The sequence below is a fragment of the Apium graveolens genome, chromosome 4 (genome assembly GCF_009905375.1).
Source record: "Apium graveolens cultivar Ventura chromosome 4, ASM990537v1, whole genome shotgun sequence".
Taxonomy (NCBI): Eukaryota; Viridiplantae; Streptophyta; class Magnoliopsida; order Apiales; family Apiaceae; genus Apium; species Apium graveolens.
In genome coordinates, this window is record NC_133650.1 from 44,521,686 (window position 1) to 44,531,603 (window position 9,918).

Consider the following 9,918-nt stretch of genomic DNA (forward strand, 5'->3'; position numbering starts at 1 on the left):
TAAATCATTAAAAAATCATATAACACTCCAAATATTACCATAAAAATACCATAATTATCTATATTTAATTCTGGACATAATAAAATAAACATACCTATACTTTACCACATATAAACATCCACATATCAACACCAATCATCAAATCATTCACCAAAAATCATATAATAATCACATGATAATTATTTATTGATAAAATTAATTACACGCTATGTCCCGGATATTAAAAGTGAGATTGGTTGAGTCAGTTTTGGATACGATCCGTCAGGAGTTAGATCGTATTTCACTGGGCTTCTGAGGCAAGCCAGTTAGACAGAGATCTTGTATGATATGTGATATATGTACATAGAGGCATATATAGTTATAGCGAGACTAGATATGTGTGTAGTACCCAGTTTTGATGTGTATCGACAGCAGTTATGATAGACCTTTTGTATCAAGCATTAATACCCGAGGCTGGTGTTTGTTTTACAAAATAAACCTTTTTCAATCTCTTTTGTTTTATTTATTTATTTATTTCCAGTCTTTACGGCATTTACTTTTACTATACTTTTTACAGTCTTTCCATAGTTTTAAATTCTGTTTAATTTTAAAAAGATAAATGAAATCTTTAAAATGATATTGTTTAGACTATTTATTTAAAATTATTTCAAAATGATTTGTTTAAAATTTTAAATTGTTTAAATTTCTTATTTCAATACAATATAAATTGTTTCTTATTTACACTCAATCATTTAACAAAATTATTAAAAAAACTGTTTGTTTTATTATCAGAAAAATGGCACCAAAAAGAAAGAACAGAACTGAGTCATCCAATGATAACACTGAGGGGCAAAACAATAACCACCATATGGGCCAAATGTTCCACCTGATGCAACAGTAAATGGTAATGATGCAGCAGCAGATGCAGCAACAACAACAACAATAGTTTCAGCAGCAAATGTTACAGCAGCCACCTCGTCCTGAGACAAGTACCACCAGTTATGCCTGTTGTTACCTTTAAATAGTTTCAGTCGGTAAAGCCTCCAGAATTTGACGGTACAACGGATCCCACTAAGGCTAGAGCATGGCTGAAAGAGGTAGAGAAAGCATTCGCGCTAGTGAAAGTGGAAGCATATCAAAAGACTAATTTCGCTAGTTATTTCCTGAGGGGAGAAGCTAACTACTGGTGGGAATTCAAGAAGGCGTTAGAAGGCTACGGTGTCGTGACGCGGGATGGGTTTACCGAGCTGTTTCTGGAAAATTCCTTTCCCCGTTATATGAAGTACCAAATGGAAATTAAGTTCTTGGAGTTGAAATAGGGAAATATGTCGGTGACTGAATACGAGCCCAAGTTTACTGAATTGGCTAGGTGTGTTCCTGAACAAGTAGACACTGAGGAAAAACGGGCCGAGAGATTCCATCAAGGACTGAAACCCTGAATTCATAGCTGAGTGTCAGTATTTGAGCTGACAACATATACAACCGTAGTTCAAAAAGCCATGATTATTTAGGGAGAAAGTGAAATGTCCCAGAAGGAAAAAAGACAAGGAAGTTTTCAGAATCGCTTCCACAAAAAGTAGGGATTTCAAGCCCAGACAAATATAAATTTTAAGAGGACAGAGCAAGGCAATCAGAGGACGGGTAATCGGTTTCAAGCCCCAAACCAGCAAAGAATTACAAGACCACCACTACTAGATTGCAAGATATGTGGGCGAAAATATGCAGGAGTGTGTAATAAGCCAAACATCACATACTTCCGATACAACCAGAAGAGACACTATTCCAGTGAGTGTCATATTACTTGCTTCAAATGTGGAAGGAAATGACATCTTGGTAAGGATTGTAGAGGAGCAACTATGGCAGCCAGTATTCCAAAAGTTATGACACTACTTCCACCACCACATTAGAATCATCCTAAGGCAAGGACCTTCAATATGAAAATAAAAGAAGTTGTGCAAAATCTAAGTGTAGTTGCAGGTACGCTTCTTGTGAATTATGTAGATGCAAAAGTATTGATTAATTCTGGAGTCACGGGGTCTTTTATTTCTGAAGAATTTATCAGTAAGTTATATTATGAAATTCAACAGTTGGGCGAGATATTAATAATAAAGTTAGCGAATGACGACCAAGTTCCCGTAGACCGGGTGTGTCTAGGGTGCGATATCGAAATAGCAGAACATCACTTCTCTGTTGACTTGATACCTTTCAAGTTAGGAGAATTTGACGTTATCTTAGGGATGGATTGGTTAGCTGGTCATAATACTCAAATTGACTGTGCGAATAAGAAAGTGAATCTGCGAACTGCGGAAAATGCAACAGTAATATTTAAAGGCAAGAAACAGAAGCAAAGATTCCTGACGATGATGCAGTCTAAATGATTGCTATGCCAAGGATGTAAAACTTATTTAGCCTATGTATTGGATACAGAAAAGGAAAGTCTAAAAATCAAAGACGTTCCTGTGGTGTGTGAATTTCCTGATATATTTACAGATGAACTTCCAGGACTACCTCTGGATCGAGAAATCGAGTTTACCATTGACCTGACACAAGGCACTGAACCTATTTCGAAAGCTCCGTATCGAATGACACCAGTTGAAATGAAAGTGCTGGCGACGAAATTGCAAGATCTTTTGGATCAGGGAATTATAAGACCTAGTGTATCCCCATAGGGTGCACCGATATTGTTTTTTAAGAAAAAGGATGGTAGTATGCGACTATGTATCGACTATCGCGAGCTGAATAAAGTAACTATCAAGAAAAAGTATCCTTTACCAAGGATCGACGATCTGTTTGACCAACTAAAAGGAGCAGCATGGTTCTCTAAGATTGATTTAAGGTCATGTTACCATCAATTGAAGATCAAGGACAATGATATACCCAAAACTGCTTTTCGTAAAAGATATGGACACTATGAGTTTCTCGTACTGGTGTTCAGTCTGACCAACGCACCAACAACATTCATGGATTTAATGAACAAAGTTTCCAAGAAGTACCTGGATAAATTCGTGATTGTATTTATTGATAAAATCTTGATCTACTCAAAGACCTAGGAAGAACATGCCGAGCATCTACGCACCGCTTTAGAAATTTTAAGAAGGAAATAACTTTACGGGAAATTTTCAAAATATGAATTCTGGTTAATAGAAGTACAATTTCTGAGCCATGTAATCAGTATTGAAGGAATAAAAGTTGATCCAACAAAGATTGAAGCTGTTTTGAACTGGGAAAGACCAAAGACACCGATAGAAGTCAGAAGGTTTTTTGGGATTGGCTGGTTATTATCGAAGATTCGTCAAAAATTTTGCTAAAATAACAATGCCATTAACCAAGTTGACTCGAAAGAATGAAAAGATCGTATGGAGAGAGAAATGTGAGGAAATTTTCAAGAATTGAAGAATCGACTGGTAACCGCACCTATGCTGGTATTACTAGATAATTAAGGAGATTTTGTTATTTACAGCGATGCTTCGTACCGAGGGCTAGGATGTGTATTGATGCAGCATAATAACGCAATTGCCTACGCTTCTAGACAATTCAAACCTCATGAACAGAAATACCCAACTCATGACTTGGAGTTACCGGCAATTGTGTTCGTACTAAAACTCTAAAGACATTATCTTTATGGTGAGAAATGTGAAATTTACACTGATCACAAAAGTTTAAAGTATAACTTCACGCAGAAGGAACTTAACATGAGGCAGCGATGATGGTTAGAATTGATCAAGGATTATGAGGTGTCAATCAACTATCACCCAGGAAAAGCAAACATTTTAGCAGATGCGCTAAGCCAAAAAGAAAGATTAAATAGGCTCACTTCTTCAGAATAATTGACCAAAGAATTTGAGAAATTAAAGATTGAGATTCGAATTCCCGAAGAGTATGTTGAGATGAACTATACAATGATGTTTCAACCAGAACTGTTGGAAAAGATTCGAAGATGTCAAGAGGAAACAATGAGTCAGGAAAACGACAGCTTAACAGGAGAAGAAATTACAAGTCAGAAAGATGATAAGGGAATTCTCCAATTTTCTTCGAGGATTTGGGTACCTAACGTACCAGAATTGAAAGATGAAATCTTACAAGACGCTCAGAACTCAAGATACTCAATTTATCCCGAGAGCACGAAGATGTATAGGGATCTGAAAGAAAACTTCTGGTGGCCAGATAAGAAAAAGGAAATAGCTGAATGGGTCAGTAAATGTTATACGTGTCAACGAGTCAAAGCACAACATCAACGTCCAAGCGGATTATTACAACCACTGGATATTCTGGAATGGAAATGTGAACAGCTAGCAATGGATTTCGTAGTAGGACTTCCAAGAACCAGAGAAAACCATGATGCGATTTGGGTCATTATTGACTTACTAACAAAGTAAGCACATTTTCTCCCAATCAATGAAAGATTTTCGCTTGATAAGTTAGTGCACTTATATATCAAGGAGATTGTGATGCGACATGGAGTTCATGTATCAATCATATCTGATCGAGATCCACGTTTTAATTTGAGATTCTGGAAATAATTCCAGGAATGCTTAGGCACTAAACTAAATATGAGTACCGCATATCATCCGCAGACGGACACTTGTAGATATGCTACAGGTATGTGTATTAGATTTTGAAGGCAGTTGGGATGAACATTTACCATTAGTGGAATTTTCTTACAACAACAACTATCATGTGAGCATTGGAATGCCACCTTCTGAAGCTTTATACGGAAGGAAATGCAGATCATCAGTATGCTAGGATGAAGTTGGTAAACGTAAGATTTTAGGCCCAAAATTGATTCAACAGACTAAGGAAAAGTGGAACTTATTCAAAAGCGACTAAAAGCAGTGCAGAATTGACAAGAAAAATATGCATTTAAGACTAGAAATGATATGGAGTACAAGGAAGGGGAACTTGTGTTACTAAAGGTATCTCCACGGAAAGGATTGACCCAATTTGGCAAGAAAGGCAAACTAAATCCGCGTTACGTTGGTCCATTTGAAATCTTAAAGAAAGTCGGAAAGGTCGCATACGAGTTAGCCTTATCACCCCATATGCAGCATATCCATAACGTGTTTCATGTGTCAATTCTTAAGAGATATAATCCTGATTCGAGGCCTGTGATTGAGTATGAACTGATAGAGATTCAAGCCGATTTGTCATATGTAGAGCAACCAATAAGAAATCTTGATCGACAAGAGAGAGTATTGAGAAATAAGTATGTATAACTAGTAAGAGTTTTATGGAGAAATCCTATGGTTGAAGAGTCAACCTGGGAGCTTGAGAGTGAAATGTTAGAAAAGTATCCCCGGTTATTTTCTTAGCTAAGATTCTAAGGACAAAATCTTATTAAGGAGGGAAGGATGTAACGATTGGAAAATTACGACTATATTACATCATAATAAAGGTGAATTATGTGTTTTATTATATTGTTAGTGATTAGTCATAAAATCTTACCTATTATGTTCTGTATGTATTTTGTATAGTCAGCATATTTTTCGGGTATTTTATTGTAAGTCAAATGCTTATATATCAAAAGTTATGAGGCCCAAACTTCGTTTTAATAACTGATATTTCATATAAAATAATTGGCCTTATTTGGCCTAGTATGGCCTATACCTTATCGATATTCTGAACATCCAGTTAATTTAAAAATTTTCTCATTTCGCAAAAAAATGACTTTTACGGGCCCCTGCAGGTGCTAAAATCCGCACAAAAATCACATTTTTATTTTTATAGAATCATGGGACTTTCAAATATTTTATTTCTTTGCATTTTTGAATTATTCACAATTTTTGGGAATTTTTGGCATATATTTGTATTTATTGGATATTTAAAATTTAAAGTTTTTTACCCTATAATTATTAATTAAGGGCCAATTAATTTTGTTTAGGGATATAAATAGGGCCCAAATTTTAATTAAGGGTATTTTTCTTAATACTATAAATAGCTTAAATTTTATTAATTAATTATAAAAAAATCATTAAAATATTTTATTTTCTGAAAAATCAATATGGGGTGAGAGCTGTGTTCTTGAAATTTCTGAAAGATCAAACATTGATTTTGAGAGTTTCTGAAATCCAAACCATATCATGAGAGTATCCAAATTGATCCTCTTGATATCCTCTATTTGATTATGAAATCAATTTCACGTTTTGATTCTTGGATTTTAAATTCGTAAATTAGGGTTCTTTACTGTGATTTAGGGCTTTTTGATTCTGGGGTTATGTGATGAAATTGATCACTTGAATAGCTTCATATAATTGTTTACAATCGATTTGTACTATTTATATCATCAAATGATAGCTTGAATTGATAGTCCATGTTTTAGGGTTTATGTGATTTTTTATTTAATCATTTTTGAATTTAGAGGAATTTGAGGTTAGTTTGTTGATAGAGCTTTGATTATGCAATTCATAAGCTTTATTTTAAGCTATAGTTTGTAATTTTTCATGTATGAATTAGTGAAATCGAGTTTTGGCCGGATATTTGATCGAAGAAATTGTTCTAAGGGTTATGAGGAATCGTTGATGGTTGATTAATGCTTAAAATTGAATTTCGAATTGATTCCCTTCAAAACCTGGTATAAATGATGCGTATATTAGCTCGAATTCGAGCTCGTCGGAGGAAGAAACGGCGGCTGGAGTTCTTCAACTGTGGCGGTCGGAATCTGGACAAGGTTGATGGGGACAAGAAGAGGTCAACGGAGTTGCGATTCTGGGGTGTTGTTGAGTGAAAACCCCACTCAAATCGATCAGAAACATCTCAAATTGATCGAGAAAATGGTGGCCGGAAAACTGGGCTAGTCGCCGGATTTGAAACCGGCCGGCGGCCCGGTTTAGTTCTTGGGAACCCGAGATCAACCCGGTTTTGATCCGGTTTTTCCCAAACTCAATTTTGAAAATCTGTTTTCTGTTTTAAGTTTTATTTTCTTTTTATTTTTACTTTTATTTTATAAATTCCAAATTCAGTTTTATTTATTTAATAAATCAATTAATTAATTTAATTAATTAATTAATTGATTTATTTTATAAATAAATCTGAACTGGTTTCATTATTTTGAAAATCCAAAATTTTATTTATTTATTATTTACTTATTATATATTTATATTGATTAATTATTTAATAATTAATCAGTTTATTTAAATAATTTGTAATAAATTTATTTTAATTCCAAAAATTATGGAAAAATAATTTTTAATTCTGATTTTTCCTAAATAATTATTTTAAATTATGTTTGAGGTTCAATTATTTAAAATAATTATTTATTTTTAATAATAATTGATTTATTCTTATTTATTGATTAATAACTGAACCGTTTATCCGATTTAATCGAAAGGAAAGCCCTTCGACTCAGAAAAATGATATGTTTCAATAAAAATAGTTTGAAATTTAATTTCTTTCGGGAACGAGTCGACTTTCGAATTTTTTTTATAGACCCTATTAATTATAAATACAAGTCTAATAAATTCCAAAAAAATGGAAACGAGTCAGATATTGTTCGATTATGCGAGTATAGATCTGATTTCGATTCTAAAAATATTTTCAAGCCTAAAAGGACTATGTGACTTATATACTATGTGATTTATGTGGTTAATAGAGTCCTAATTCCTAGATAATTATTATACGAGTCACTTGGAATTGTACGGGTAGACGATATGGGCTACGTGGCCTCGGATTGATATTCGGTTAAGATATGAGTCGACTAAATAAGTATCTTTCTTTGATAGATACGACCCCAGCAAAGCGGATCAAACCAATATTCGGGAACTGTAATATATCTGAGGTAGAACGTGTATCAAGCAAGTTTTTCCCCTATTCTAAATCCAGAATAGTGAATTGTTTTACTTTATTCAAATTCTCAACTCAATAAATATTGATAATTCCTGTTCACCACCACTGGTACACAGTTATTGTTCCTCTGATTATACTATCACTTTGATTTCTGATTTCTTTTGATATGATAAACACTCTATTCATATTCGAATATATTATGCAATATTTAAATCTTGATGTATATCTCAATGATTGAGATAACATAGAAGCATACCGATAGTTCCGGATGCTTGTCCTATGGACTGGATGGTTACGATTAGGGCCATGAATGAACTGGACCCTGGAATGAATTACGGAGGATATAAATGAGCATGGGTCCCTTGTTATGACGTGGGTCTATGTGAATAGCATAGATCCGTACTGTATCTGACTGATCAGCAGATTATAGTACTGTGATTGTTGAATCCAGTCTAATTTATTGGTAATTTCCGATAGCGGCCTTCATTATCCTTTGTAGAGATGCATATTTATATGTGAAAACAGATTATCTATTCATTTAATTTTTTTAATACTACATATATATATTGTGGACTTGTTAAGCAATTATGGCTCACCCCTATTGTTGTTATTCACCTTGTTTTTCAGTTAAGGCGGAGAATAAAACTCACTCGTACTCAAGTGGTAAGGAAGCGAGTCAAAAGACGGGACCCTCTGACACCAAGGGTGCTAATCCCGATTCAAGAAGAGAGTTTTGAATTACCTGAGCAGGTGTACTATAGATAAGATGTAGTAAGTGTTTAAATAAAAATGAATTTACTTTTAAAACATGTGTAGATAACTGGTTTGTAATAAAGAGAACTTGTAAGACTTTTAATTTCAGTTTGAAATAAAAGTAGTGAATTATTCTTATTTTAATATTTTAATCTTAAAGATTCTGAATAGCAGAAGAAAGGGGTTAGATATATGTTTATATAATTACTGTACAGGTTTAATAATGTTGTTAGTTGGCAAGTAACCCCCAGATCTAGACCCCGGATTGGAGGGCGTTACACAAGCCAATCTTCTAAGGCAACTGGTAGCAAAGAAGGAGAAAAGAAAAATGATGAGAAGAGGGGTGATAAAAGAAGAAGAAAGAAGAAGGAGGATAGTTCAGGATCAAAGAAAAATGTCCAATCAATCCAAATCCAACTTGCTCAAGCCACTAAACCTATAAGCTCAAATATTCAACGATCCTTGTCCTCAAAACCTAAGTTTTTGTATAAACAAACTGCAAACACCCAACTCAAATTACTAATCACATATATCCAATCCACCTTGAATAAAATCATAAACCTACCCTCATTCAAGCTACCAACTAAAATTCATTTCAAATCTGTTGGAAGAAAACCAAAAAAATTACAAGTTACTGAGAGGGCTATCTGGAACTATTTTGATCAAACTGATTTTCTGCCACTAAATTGGTGCATCACATATGATGACTACTTCCAACAATTAGCTAAAGAAATAGTCAAAGTTTGGGTTGTATCTTACATAGAAGTCAGAATATATTACCAGGATGGTACCTTTACTCTACTTGGCAGTAACTTAATGGATACACTTTCAACCATAGAATTCAAAAGAGTGATTAGCTTGATAAAGGACAAGGATACAATTACAAGGGCTTGGAAGGTTGTGTTGTGTGTTGGTAAAAGAAATGAATGAAAGAAATGTAAAAGCAAAAGCTGAAAAGGAAGAAAAATATAGAAAATATGCAGAAGAAATTACAAGACTTGAACAAAGATCAAATGAGCTCAAGGCAAAGGGGATGAGCAGACTTTCTAAGGATGGACATTTTCTGAATATAAAGGTTGGTAGATTCTCAAGATTCAGAGCTGGTTACTTGAATGGTTATCCATTGGATTAATGGCTCAAGCTCGTGGAAGCTCTAAGAGGAACTGAAATCATATAGGAACTTCAAGTGCTAGTAAACCGTAAGGACCTTATTAGAAAGGAGCCAGGCTATGAGGATTTTATGTAATGAATGTACTTATCAAACTCATGTAATCACTCATTCTATAAAAGTTGTACTTGTATTTCTGTCAATTTTTATGCAATCTTTTAATTATCTTATTGTAACTTGGGGTTAGTATTGTTACTAGGCATGAATTTGTGATAAGCAATCTTCTCACAAATTGGGGG